General features: G+C 47.9%; 1 protein-coding gene across 4 annotated transcripts in view; it reads right to left on the reverse strand.

Annotated features, from left to right (window-relative positions):
- The window catches only part of TP63 (tumor protein p63), a 106,669-nt gene that overhangs the window by 69,951 nt on the left and 22,294 nt on the right, over positions 1-14,424 (reverse strand). The gene's annotated exons all lie outside the window — the stretch shown is intronic.

Genomic DNA, 14,424 nt, shown 5'->3' on the forward strand with positions numbered 1-14,424 from the left:
TTTTGACAAACACCTCCCACCCCCTAGAAGACCCTAAAAATATGTGATGCTACTTGGAAGATAACAGGACTCGGAGTGTGCCTTTCTGCATAATTGAAGTTTCCCTTATATACCTAACTATAGGCAAGGAGGAGGAGGTGGGGCTCTCCTGCCTTACCTGTCCAATCTGTCAAAGTGCCACCTGGAGTCCTCCACTCCAATGGAGAGAGGCCTCTCCCAGCTCATTAAGTAGTTAGAATTCCTTATCACCAATCTCTAAAAAGCAAAGGGAAGGGAAGGGGGGGGAAATGACAAAAAAAAAAAAAAAAAGAAAAAAGGAGAGAGAAAGAAAAGAAAGGAAACTATAACTTTCCCCTGTCACTTCCCTACAACTTTGGGAACTCAAAAGACAGCCATGGAGTTACTCTAAAGGAGCTGCTCCAAGAAACTTCTCCTATTTATTTATTTTCCGAGAAGACTCCAGGGTTTTTTTCAGGCACAGGCTTTGCTGCTACAAAAGCCCAAAACGTTTGGAAAGGGATTGAGATGCAACGCTCTAGACTGGTGGTGCAGTAACACAGCCGAGCCTCTGGCTGCTGCAGCATGCAGGTTTGGGACAAAACCTGCAAGGAGCTTTCCGAGAGGCAATCACTGTTCATGCACCATAATCTACCTACATTCTCTGTCATCCATGTACTCTCATTCACGCTCACAGCCAACAGGTCCAGCATTCGCAGGACATTATTCCAGCTGCATTTTTTTTTTTCCCCTCTTTTGCAATTGCTTCTAGTTCACGCCACAGTAATAAGCCTTAAAAATAATCTCGCTTAAAACAGAAAATGTTAAAAAAATACAAAAAAGCAACTCCTCCAAAGGAAAACAGAAAATGTTAATAAAAATAATTAAAAAAGCAACTCCTCCAAAGGGACTCATGATTTTGAGGTAACGTATGGGAGAAGTTGTTGTGTGCCGCTCAGTGAAAACCACCCGGACACTGCGCCCACAGCAAACTAAAGCTTTTGAAGAGACGGGAAAAGCGCATTGCGGAGACTCGGTCGGTGGGAGAGCAGAGCACGCAGACAGGCCCAGCAGAACGGCCCCACCGTGACTTTGCTCCGAAGGCACAGACACCCCCTCCCCCCGCCCCATCCCATCCCGGGGTCCCGAGCAGAGCCCCCCGGAGTGTTGCCGGCTGCCTGAGGCCTGGGCTGCGCCGGCACCGGCCACCCCCAGCCCCTCCACAAGGCCCCGCTGGAAGGGGTCGGCCGGGGTCCCACCGAGCGAGCGGGATGCACAGCGAGAACAAAAGCCGGCTCGTTTCGCCTGCTCCCGAAGAGCAGAACAAGCGCCATGGAGCAAGGGGAAACAGAACACCTTTTTAAAGGGGGGGGGGGGGGGGGGGGGGGGGAAGAGAGGAAACCGAACATCCAGATCCGAGCGCAGCCGCCTGCCCTCCCAGCCTAATGACAGCGCTTCATACTTTTATTTGAGGACCGGGGCCTAATTGCCAAGTACCCACGGCCCACGCCAAACCTCCCGCCGCGGGTGGCGAGAGACCCGCCCGCAGGTGCTTTGCCGGGGAGGGGAGAGGAGAGGGGTCCCCGGCAGGGCTTGAAACCCACCGGTGGCCTCCACACCGCCGTGCAGCTGAGCCTCTGCCCAGGAGCTGCTGCTGCTCCCCGCCAGGTCGACTCCCTCGCCTTTGGGTATCATTTAACCCCAACTTCTCCGGGCACACAGGGAGGGGACTCCGGGTTCACAGGGAGATGAAAGTAAGCAGGCTGTGCTGCTCAAGGTGCTAACAGCTCTCTAGGCTGCCTTCTCCAGCACACAGCAGCAGCAGGAGCCACCACCAAATTCCTGCCAACCTGCAAATTAAAGGACGTTGCAAGCTCGCACCGGCTGCTCTCCAGGCTAGAGACAGGCAGCACATTCATAAGACTGTCACTAATAAAACGGAGCAAAACCATCTTCAGGCAGGAACCAACACGAGAGCAAACACAAGAGCAGAGGATCGCAGTGCCCTCCCTACCCTGCAACAGCTCCTTGCTGCAAGAAGCGGGGTAAGTATCTCATTTAGCTCTGACCCTAGGAGAACAGCTAAAGGGAAGACTGCTGGGCACAAAGAGAAAGGTTGGAAGCTTTTCCAGTGCACCTTCCCCATTCCTCCTCCTCGAGCACAATGCGAGGAGGTGCTTCCAAGAACGGGCTGCAAAGAGAAGCGCTGAACCCTCCCCAGCCAAGGGAAAGCCCTACCTACCACCTACACCAACATCCCAGCTCGGACTGGGGCCACACGCACCTTCAGCGCTCCTGAACTACCAGCAAGAGCCTCCTGAGCACACAGCAGGTTTCCTACATCACCAGAGCAACTTACAGACCACTGCTGCAGCCCCTTCCCCTCCTCTCCGTCTTCTCCGGCACCACCTAACAACAGGGGCTACGCCTGGTGCGCTTTCTTGATCTCATCAAAGATGGGTACAAGCCAAAAAGCCACACAAGCGCTAATCTGGAGATACAGGCAAGGTTTGCAGGGAGCAGCCACAGCACCGTTAGCCAAATGGGTCACTTTACAGCACCACTGCAAAACTCGCGTGGAGCTGGACATCAAGCTAGAAGTCACCTGTGGATTTTCTTTTGTCTAACAGTGAGGAAAAGGTATGCTGTGCTCAGAGGATCGTTTTGGCCCCTGAATACTGTCAAGCTTTTGATACTGGCCCATGAGTTCAAAAGCTATGGAGGGGAAGGAAAGAAGAGGAGAAGGTACATACACAGATCTCCCAACCTCAGCAAGTCATTGCAAAAACCTCTTTTACTGGCTGTGCTATGAAACTCAGAAGGTCCTCCTTTTCCAAATCATTAATGAAACACTGTTGTGTTAAGTATCTGCTATCTTCTGTCCCACAGGTGGCTGGAGGTGGTTGTGGGTGAAGCAACACCCAGATGCACTACACAGAGATATGTGGAAGTTTATCCAAAGAGATCTGCATGTCAAACATGAGGAGAAGTGTATATAGCATGAATAAATTGACATGTCAGCACAAATCCCTGCCCTCTGTACACACAGACCCGACCTGGCTCAGTGTTTCAGAGGCATTAGCCTGTGTGGTCGCCTTGAAGTGGATGCCGGACAAGTGGCTTTTTGCAAATCAGTCAGCCACAAGTGACACAAAGGAGGCCACCACCACCCTGACAGGGGTGGTAAGAGGTAACAGAGGATGCACCAGACACTGCACCCACCAATGCTGCTACAGTCCAAGCACAAGCGTACCCCTCTCATCGCCCCAGGGCTCCAAACTTCATTTGCCTGGCTTCAGACCTAAATGCACCCCCCTCGTGAGATGCTTTCCCCTGCCCCACAGGCTGGTGTCATGCCTTGAATATTCATACCAGCACCAATGGCGCAAGAGAAGAGGTAAAGCCTTGATTGCTACTTTACCATGAGAAAGAAAGAGTCTCATTTGATTCTCCCCTTTTGCAGATGCAAAAACTTTACAGAGATGAGTCTCTAACAACAAATAGCAGCAAGGCAGCATCTCTCAGAGGCTCTCAGAGGGAAACTTGACTCCCTGAAACGGCTATGTTTAAATGGCTGAGTCACAAAACCAAAGGGACATCCCCCCACCTCCTCAAACATTTATCTGAGCCTTCTGGACAGGTCTCCAAGGGAAACACCAACATCAGTCCTGTTGCAATTGTGATGGTCAAAAGGCATGGCAAGACAATCTTTGTAGACTGAGACTATACCTTATTATACAAATTAACCTAGTCAGAAAAAGCAAACAGATTCAGGCAAAGGCCCTCCTTTCACATGTTATAAGGAATTACTTCATATTGAGGCCAGATAAACAAGGTTTAACTCTAGTCTTCTAGTCCAACAAGCTCGACCCCACCCTGAACAGGAAAAGAACAAACTAGAAAATAAGGAAATCAACCCAAAGCATCAGGAGTTGTACAAAGCCTGGCACTTCACACTTCGGATGCTCAGTTGGACTGAACTATAAAAAAAAAAAAAAAAAAAAAAGGCAGCAAAGCATCTCAGCCTCAGGAAAGGAAATCCCTTTAAAGCAATTTACATCCAATACTGTAGGAAACTAAAAATAATAATTGCTAGTTAGATTTGAGAGTTTCAGCTGCAGTCCTCCTAGATCTGACTCGGATATTCTAGAAAGCTTCTGGTAACACTTTGTGGCTCCTGCTGGTATGTTGAAGAACAAAGTAACATGCAAGCAAGACCCCTAAGTTTCCAAAATGAGGCATCAGCCAAGTCAAACTGCTGATTCAGGTTCTTTGTTTGAATGCACTTTTCCCCGTGCTGTTACATGGTTTGTCCCAGCCTCTTTCAGCGGTACCACTCGCAAGTTCTCAATAACCTTTCCTGGATACAAGATAAGTGTGCTATGTCACGATGATTAAAAAAGTCATTGCCACAATTGTAGTGTTAATTGGAGATTGTGTAATTTCTTGTAGAAGGGGTGCGAGTGTGTGCGCGCACACACCTGCCTGTGCATTAGGTGGTTCATGCAGAATTTCCTGCAGATCAAAGGGAAAAAAAAAGCTGCTCAGACCTCTCCAGTCTTATAAAAATAGCATCTGGATCAACCGCGTCACCACGGACTGTGACGTTCACTCAGGTCAGGAATGTTTACAAATGAGGACTGAGATAACAGAAGGAGAAGGAAAAAAATAGAACATAGGGTTTGTTTTGGTGTTGTTATTTTTGTTGTTTGTTGCATCTGAATAACTGCTGAATGCTCAAAAAACAAGCCTCTGCCAATTGGCTTTGGGAGTCGCTCCAGTGAAGACTTTACAGGGACAGACATGATAGACTGCAATAGCAGGAAGCTGGGTTAAAGAGCAAAAAGAAAATACTTTCAAAAATGTAAAAGTCGCCCTCTTTTCTTGAAAATTCATGCAGAGCTGGTCTTCATTGTTCAAACCACAAGGAAGAGGGGAAAAAGAACCCAGCACATATCGAAAGAGGGACTTTCCCCTTTTATTAAAAAAAAAAAAAAAAAGGGGGGGGGGCAAACAACAAACCACCACCCCCCCCCCCAAAAAAAAAAAAAAAAAAAAAAAAAAAAAAAAAAAAAAAAACAAAACACCAAAAACATCTATGGCAAGACAAACAAATTAAAAAAGAGATGTGCTGCTGAATAGCAGCATCCTGCCCGCTGCTGACTGACTGGATACAACCTTGTGTGCATCCTGGGGAGGCCGCTCCGGAGTGCTGCGTGGGACGTACGGCTTGAGGGACAGGCACCCCTGGTTCTCGCAGCGTTAACTGCTCTGCTGCACCCAGGAGCAAAAATTCGATGCCCTCCTGGCTTCCCCATTACTGACCCAGGGACAGGTCTTGATGCCCAGGACTTCCTTTGGAAAGCACTCAGGCATATGTACCTTCAAACTAGAAACATGCCCTGGCTGCAAGTGCTTAGTACTGAGGATCAATCCCTTCTTCCAAAGACTTCAAATTGCATTCCCCCCCCCCCCCCCCCCATTTTAGAAGTGCAGGGTAGAGATGGACTCGTTGAGGGCAGGAGAGGCCACTCACACTCCCCCAAGGAGCGTGCCCCCCCCAAGGCAATCGCCTGTCACAACAGCCCTGCCCTCCGACCCTGGGTAAACATCTGCGCACGCTGCTTATTTGAGCTCCTGAAGCCTCCTTATCTCCCCCAGAACACCCTTAGGGCTAATTAGAGAGTTAATGGCATCATGTCAGGAGATAACGCTACAGTGGGGGGGAGCAGGGAGAGGGAAGGTGGAAAGGAGTTGTGAAACAAAACCAGTTCCCTTCACAACCGCTGTGCAATATTGGTTTGGGAAGGGTGCACGCAGTCCCCGGGGACTCTGCCCTCCAGCTGCCGAGCTCCATTTAAGGAGAGAGCAAGATGCTCCTCTGGAGAGATTCAGCTCTCCAGCCAAGATGGTTCAAGGTCCCCATGCCTTCCCTACCCTCTACACAACCAAAATCCCTCCAACCCCACCAAGGAAGGTCATTTCCACCAACGTGCCAGCAGGGAGGGACTTGCCTCACACAACTGGTGTATGATGCAGGATGGACACTGAGCATACAGATGATTTATCAAAAAGTGCTATTCCTGGTGCTCCTTTTATCTAATTTTCCCCCCTTTTTTTGTGTCATGGTGACTCTCTTTAAAGAACTGTTGCTTTCACCAAAAATGCTTAGAGACAAAAGGAAACAACCGTCTTGACACAGAGATCTTGGCAAAGCAGAGATCTTTTGCAAAGCTGCAAAACCACTGGCCAGCAAACACTTGAGCAGACACTTTTGCACTGATGAGTGCAAAACCACAGGTCAGCAGACACTCACTCATGGAGACTTGACCAGGAGACTTTGGGGGTTCAAGCTTCTGCTATCATCACCTCTTTTGTCAGAGTAACAACCCTCAGCATTCGAACTGCATATTTGCCTGATGAGGGTCTTTGGATGCTCAGCACAGCATGCTTGATCTGCCCCCCCCCCCCCCCCCCCCCACCTCCTCCCCCAACATATTCGTAAAATATTTTGTAAGGGAGTAAGAGAGGAAGTTACAGAAGAAAACTCATGAGAATTGCTTCTGAGGAGCGTGAACAACCCCATCCCTCCAGCTGGAGGTGAGACGGGGTCATGGCACAAACCTGCATCCCAGCACAAGACTGAGCACTCTGGCCAGGGAAAGGGAAAAACAGGAGATAGCAACAGATTAGAGAGTCTTTGTTTTTAATTATGAGAGAGGAGCAACTGTTGACAGACCAGGGTTGTTCTTGCACAAGCAGCTGAGGGGAAAGTGTTGTTCTTCCCTTATCTTGTATAAACTACAGATTGCTCTCGGGACATGTACAACTGTTCATAAATGCACAATCACAGCAGCTCTTTCCAGCCAGCCTCTGCTACACTACCAACACCCTCCCACCCAAGCCCTTGTACAATAACCCAATATTAAAAAAAAATAAAAATTATTGGTTTGCAATAACTCGAGAACAGTCTCCCAAAACTCTGGTTTAACCCTGACCCTGCAACTGACAGCCATTCACACTTCTCATGTAAGCACATCGCTGTTATCCTATATTGCCCTGGTATGTTGGGCTACAACACACACCCCAAGGCAGCCAAGGAGCCTGCTTGTTCCTTGTTTCCTATACAGAAATGCTGTATTTTGCAGTGCTGGTCTTTGTCCAGGTGCCCTCTGCCTGGACACGTGGCTCAGGCCACGTCCACCACCAGTATGGCAACACCCATAGGGTTCAGTTATATGGCCAGAGACCTTCCCCAGAAGGCTGATCACTTTAGTTTCTGAACTGTTTAATTTTAATCCAGTCTGGACATCACCATGAAGTCCACTGTACCCATCCATGCCCTCAAAGAGAAAGAAGGGTGCTTCAGGGTACATTTTCCTTCTGTTTAAGCAGGCTGCAGATAAAAATCCATGCTCTTAGAGTGACAGTTACATTTGTTACTGAAAACTCCTTTGATCTTTCATTAATCTCTGCAAATTCAGATGCTGATTAGCAGAGAGCTCATTCAGCAGCGAGCAAACTAACCCAGGCCACAAACCACTCCTTAATCTACGCTTCACAGAGATTGATTTAATTTTCTGTGACTGCCTGACAATTCACTCCCTCATTAATTTCAATGCTATCAAATCAGCAATAGTGAGGTGGAAAGCAGATGGTAGAGACATTCAGAGGAAAACATTACCTAGTCCAAAGTCTCCTCGTGAAATATTGGAGAGAAAAATAATAGTCATTAACAGGACTGTGGGCAGGATCTGCAGAACCACAAAGCAACATATGTAGTGAGACTTTGGATGCATAAGACTTTCTTCAAAGCAAGAATCCCAATTAATGCAAGAGAGGACTTTAAAAACAAAAGCTACACCCCACAGCTTGCTGCAGCACAGACACTTTGGCTGTGTTAGACAAGGAAGAAGAGTGGGACGCTCCCAGGGCTGTGCTCCAGGTTTGTCTTGGCCTGAAAGGAACATCCCATGAGCCTGGCCACTCCTCCCAGGCACATCAGCACTGCAGCTTGCAACAGCACTGTGAGGTGCTCTCCATCCATCTCACCCCACAAAGGGGGGTACCATAAAGCTCAGCAAAGTTTTCATTTAGCTGGATGTGGACAGCTGAATTCATCACCCTATTTCCAACTAACAAGAGAAGAGGGCTTCATTTCCCTTCTTCCAGCAATTTGGTTAAAAAAAAACCCAAACAAAAACAACCAACCAAAAGAAGTCCAGAGGAAGGTGAACTTTGGGTATGGCCACACCACTCTACTTCTGTTGGTGTTCAAGTTGCGCTTTGTGGCTTGCTGAAATGCCAGCTGCCCAAGGGGTTTACCACTTATGGGCTCTAACCCAATCAAAGTGTTCCCAATAAATATGGGAATTATGTTTATAGGTTAAGAATGAAAAATGAAAAAAAGAAAAAAAAGAAGTGGAACCTATCAACTTGATAGGAACATACAGTGAAATCCCATCAAGACAGCATAAACCTTAAACTTGCTCTAGAGGCAAAAGTGCCTATGATCTGTTGCTCCAAGATCAAGATGTCTTCTAATTAAGTGTTTGTAGAGACCTTTTAAAGATGTAAAATAAGCACTAACACATTATTGCTCCATACCTAAGCAAGAAGCACGTGCAGCACCATGGAAACCTCTGGAAGCAGGCCTAACTGCTTGGGGAAGATGTTTTCTGAAGTGACTGCTTCTTTTGTTTGGAGGTATTTGCATGTAGGCAGATGACAGGACTCACAATTGCAACACTCTTCCGCCTCAAGTGCTCACAGCAATACCAGCTAAAGCCAGCCCTCCAGAGGAGCCAGGCCAGAATGAACACAAAACACCCCATCTCACACATGGAGCTCTTCCAGTAGGTTTGTGCTTTTTGGCTTAAAATTAGTTTATTCCTTCCCAAGATGAATGTAAAGCAAGGTACTGAAAAGGCAGAAATATTTAAAGGAATTTTAAATACGCTTCCAAAACAATCGATAGCACAGCAGACAGATCACCCATTGGTTTTCTTTAATACCATTGAGAATTCAGGGAATTGGCATTAAAAATATTTGGTGTAATGATACTCATCAACTGGCTGCATTCCTACAAAAAGAAATGCAGCCAGCCCTGGTGTGCAGCCAGAATCAGGACAAAACAGCACAGGAAGCTAGTGAAAAATTATTTTAAAGAAGCATAAATATGTCTTCAGAGCCCTACTACACACAGAATGAGAGAAGTCTTCAGGCTTTGGCCAAACTGAATGTACAAATGCATTCTCTCTGTGCATCCTTTACCTGAAGGAATTGAGCAGTTCTGGGTTTGGATCTGCAGCCCCAAATTTGATAATTAGATCATTTGGAAGGACCTACACTGCAGAAGATTAAACATTCAGCAGAATTACAAAGCCAAGCCTAAATTAGGAGAGCCTACAAGTTCAACTGCAAACAAGAGAGGTGCTGGAGGGAAACTTCCAACAGAATAATGCATTCGCTCATTATGGAAATGCCTTTGCATAATCTCAACTTTCTTTGCACAGCTATGGAACGAACAAATACCCACAAAGAAGAGAAACTTGGCAAGCCTCAAACTCTCTCAAGCACAAACCAGACAGTAATAAAAGCTTTGATCACATCCCTGTGCTGTACAAAGTCCTTCCTTCCTTTCTATGGTCAATCTGGGAATACTTAGGCATGGAAAGACAGCCACGCAACCCACTTCGCTGCATCTACTTATCAAATCGGCCTTATCCTCCAGGTGCAAAACCATTTCCCAACAAAATGCAGGGCTGCGGCACCTGCCAGAGCCCTTAGTCAGCCCCTGCACTGGGACTCTCATCCTATACTGCTCAGCCACCCCATGCAGACCACGCCAGCTCCCTGCCCTGCTGTCCCTACACAGGGATGTCCTCCCTGTCCTGCAGTCCCACCACCCCTTAAACAGCTTTCAACTGCTTCCTCAGCCATTACCTTGCAGCAAGTGGAGCTGTCTTCTCCTGACCCAGAAAAATACTTTTAAGCAAGCAATTAAAATTTAACAGAGATCAGAGCCTGCGCTTTAATATTACAGTGTTGGATAGGATACAACAGGCTTCCTGCAGGACAGTGGCTTGTTTTTTTTTTTTTTTTATAACAGTCCATCATATTGCTGCACACCTGATCCTGACCACAGTCCCCAAGTGATAGGCTCCCAGGGACCCAGGAATTCAGTGTGTGGCCACCAAAAACAACTTACTGAACTAATTTACACAGTGCTAAGTCTGAGAGCATGCGGAAGAGAGCCAGCAGCCACCTTGGGCCAGGATAGCTCTGCAGAGGCCTCAGCCCTGCTTCTCTCCAGCTCACTGGGCTGCAGCATGGGAAGGTATCCTGTGCAAGGTGGCTGGGGTGGCTCCTCCACAAGCGTACAGCAGGTTAAACCAGGGAAGGGTTTCTTGTTTTCATTGGGAGGCATCAAATACCAACTCTGAGATGCACCATCGGTGTGAGGGCTGAGGTCCAGAGCCTCGACACCTCCATATCCCACATGGGTCACTTCCAGTCTCTCCTACAGCCTGATTTTATCTCCACCTCTGTGTACAAGGGAGAATAGCAAAGTTACAGAGCTGAACCTCTCACTTTTAAAACTATAAAACACACGTTGCACCTCCAAAATTTCTGTAGCTGCCAGGCTTGGGACACCCACAGCCTATGAAGCTGAAGATCCAAACCCCAAAGGATGCAGCCCTGTCTGAAGCGCTCACACCACCATCCCCAGGGCAGAAACCCACCCCACCGGGAGCTCAGCAGTGCCCAACCAAGCCACACACAGCAAATCCCCATGATGATTTGCAGAAGATGAGGAAGGACAAAGTTAAAAAAAAAAAAAAAGAAAAGAAAAAAAAGGCAAGGAATTCTCTCTCCCCTTTGTGGGGAGGGACAGATCCAGGTTAAGAAAACTCTGACCACAGCGACTGTCTGGGGAAAGGCATTCCACTGAACTGGTTAGGCAAGGGGCTGGGGAGGACAGCTTGCTCAGGGGCATGAAATAAGGTATGTACAGGGGGAGGGGGATGAGCTGCTCCATCACTGGGGACAGCACTCCTGCTCCCACCTGCAAGGTTCCTGGAGCCCTGGACAGACTGCTGGGATGGTGGTAGAAGACTTCCAGACTCTGCAAGCCCCTCAAATAACACTTATCAGGATGCTGCCTGCTGAAGTCCTTAGCTCAAAGCAGCTTTGTTTGGGTCCAGACTAGCATATCTTAGCATCAGCGAGCAGTTTAAAGGACTTCTGAGAGCTGGTGAAGGAAAGCAATTTTGCACCTGGTATGGCAGGCTGACAACACACTGTGAAGGCTCCAGGGCAATGCAGGGGTTATTGCACTGCCACATGCTTGTTCCTAGAGACAGGTCTCCAGAACCCTCCTCCCCGTAGCTCCAAGGTATTTAGTCAGTCAGAAAAAAACCCAAGAAAATACCTATAGCATTTCTAGCACTGCAGGATACAGCCTTGGAGACCAGCTGAATGCAGGGAGCTGGCCACCAGCCCACCACAGACCCCACGGCTGCTGGCTACATTTTTGGTCAGGAAAGAAGCAGGGGACCACCTTTTTTGGTGAGCCTAACGAATGGCAGGTGGCCCACAAGGACACACATTCGACTTACCTTCCTGGCCATCTGCAGCTCCTTCCCACACCAGGGCCATGGCAGAGACTAAACGTTCTCCACACCCACAGGGACCACCAGCCCCTCACTCCAGCTATGCAAAAAGGCAGATCTCTGCTGGGATTTCCCAGCATGACTGTGGTTAATGCCATGGGAGAGGAAGAGGCACAGCCGGCAGCCTCACAGATGGGCCACCTAGGACATTGTGAAAGAGCCGGTCACAAGGCACACAGCCAGGGAAGGCTGCTGACTGTCTAATGTTACACCAGACCCACAAACCCTCTTCCTGTCCCCTCCAGCCCTTTTCATCCCAAGGTAGTGTCGATCACCAGTTTCTTTTACCCCCTTCTTATATGGGACACAGGGAGAATATTTCTTCCTTAAAAACAAGAGTGCAAGAACTGCAAGGTGTTGGCTCAGCAAGAGACAGAGCTGTAGCTCTAACAAGAGGGGTTTCTTTGTCAGCCAACATTCTTCTCCATCTCTTTCCTCAGATACTTGCATTTTCAAGGCAATGAACACAACTGATGGGTGTTCAGCAGGGCAGAACTCACGCTCATTTTCCAGCCCACCAGTGGGACAGCTTCTTCAGGCACTGCTCTGAACACTGTAGCTCCTTCCCCACTGCCAGCTCTGTTGTGAACTGGCAGCTGTACCCCCCCCCCCCCCCCAATTAAATAATAATTAAAAAAAAAATCACAGCTCTCATTGACACAACTCCCGGGATCAAGGATGGACATCTTTCAGGGCTGAAAGCTTCATTTTTCAGCTGTAAGTTGCAAGAAGGTGCAGAGCTTATTTTAAAGGCTGACTGGGATTGCCTTGAAGTCCACATAAGAACAATTTCTTTAAATAAACCAGTCTTAATTGCTTTGCACCTATTTGAATATCACATGGTGGTACATTTTGGAGAAAAACTGGCCTTGCTCTTTCCCTAAGACAGATCTAATAATAAAAAGCACTCTGCCTTGATCTCACTGTTCATCTCCCAGGGCCCCTCTGTTTCTGCTGCATTCCTTTGTGTTTATCTGCCCTCTTCAACTCTTCGCTGCAATCAGCTGCGCGCAGCACCTAGTGTCTAGAAGTGACATGGCTGAGGTTACAGTAGAGACAGGTGCAAGGGGAGCTCTTGCCCCGAAGCTATCCAAAGGAAAAAGAGAAGCTGGAGGGGAAGAGGGTTGTAAGGTATTTCAGATTAAAGCCGACAAACAGCAAACACCTTGCCCCAGGCTACACATTCTCTGCCAGTGCAAGCTGCAGCGGCTGCGAGCCCCAGAAACAGCAAAGCAAACACAGACTTCTCTGCAAGGGGGAGTTGTCACCTGTCAGGGATGTTTGCAAATTTATAGGGAGGTGGTGGTGGTGGTAAGGGGAGTAAAAAGAGCTTTCCTCATTTTAAAAGACGGGCTGTTTGCACAGGTTTGCGATGCATATTTTGCTCTGTAAAGGCTTTTGTCCAGCATTCAACTGAGCGAAGGTGCTGTCTTCCACTGAAGACAAACTGGAACATTTATTAATGTACATACATTAATGTACTCTGAGCCGCTGCCTTACAGTAAGGGCGAGGATGGGATGGAATTTCCCTGCTCCCCCTTCGGCTTGTCATGTCAGTGAAAAACACTTTTTAAAGAAGTCACCGTGCATCTCAGCCTCTCCAGAAATGCCTCTTGCAAGGCTGGGATCAAACCCATCATAAGCAAGAGGTAACTGCATAGCAAAAGCAGCCTGTCTTCCTCTCCTAACCCCAGTGCTCACTTCAGCAGTGCTCTGAGAGGACAAGAAGGCATTTTCTATTCGTATTTCACTGTACCACAGACTGGAGAGGGAGACTCTGAACAAGGGCTTCAAGTGAGCCAGCCAGCTACCGCAGTGCTCTGCAGACAGCTCAGAGGAACTGGAGCTGGGGAGGCTTTGCTGGCACTCAATGCAGCAAGTCCAGGTCTGAGCATGGAAGGAGCAAAGTTTCTGCTGATGACCTTTAAGCTGTTGGGGATTGTTTTTTTAATAGGACAGAGTTAGTTCAAACAGAACACTACCACCCACTTTGAAAATTAGGAGCCCTGCTAAACATGGAGAATGTTTTGGACTAGCTGTTGAAGAGACAACATTTTACTGGAGCTGTGCTATGGTGTTGGAAAAAGCCAAGATCCAGATGCTGATTGAAGGCTTGCACACCACCTCTCTGTTCCCAACCCAACCACAGAATCAAGCAAAAGATAGCCAGACTCGATGTCAGTCACCTCTCCTCGTGCACTTGGATTAGCTTCACCACTTCAGCCAAGCACACACCCCACATTAGCCAAGCACATACCCAACCTCAGAGTGCCCTTTTTACCCTTTGCAATCTTGCAAGGAAAGAGAAGAGCACCACAGTCTCCCCAGCTGTCACACCAGAGTGATAATAACAGGTCAAACCTTCTGTCACTGGGGACTGCAACCAGTGTGACCTGGGAGCTCTTTCCTTGCAGATGTGATCCTCCAGGTTACAAACACTGCCAGGATGCAGACCACCAATACACCATTGTTGGGCACATTAAAAATGGTGGTTCATTAATCAAGGAATTAATTGACACAGTTTCTCAGATGGAAACACAGAGGAACAAGAAATTTTACAGATGCCAACACAAATTTCAAACCATGCACGATTTTTACCCCAAAGCATACAAAAAAACAGGAAGAACAGAAACAGGACACGAAAAGCTCAAACTCCTGAAATACCTCCTGCTCCAGCCTGCAAGAATAGCACCTGGCTTCTTCACCAGACTTATTGCCAAGAAAGAGCTGGTCAGTTTGAGCCAAAGGCAAT

This window comes from Accipiter gentilis, chromosome 6 (assembly GCF_929443795.1).
Source record: "Accipiter gentilis chromosome 6, bAccGen1.1, whole genome shotgun sequence".
Classification (NCBI taxonomy): domain Eukaryota; kingdom Metazoa; phylum Chordata; class Aves; order Accipitriformes; family Accipitridae; genus Astur; species Astur gentilis.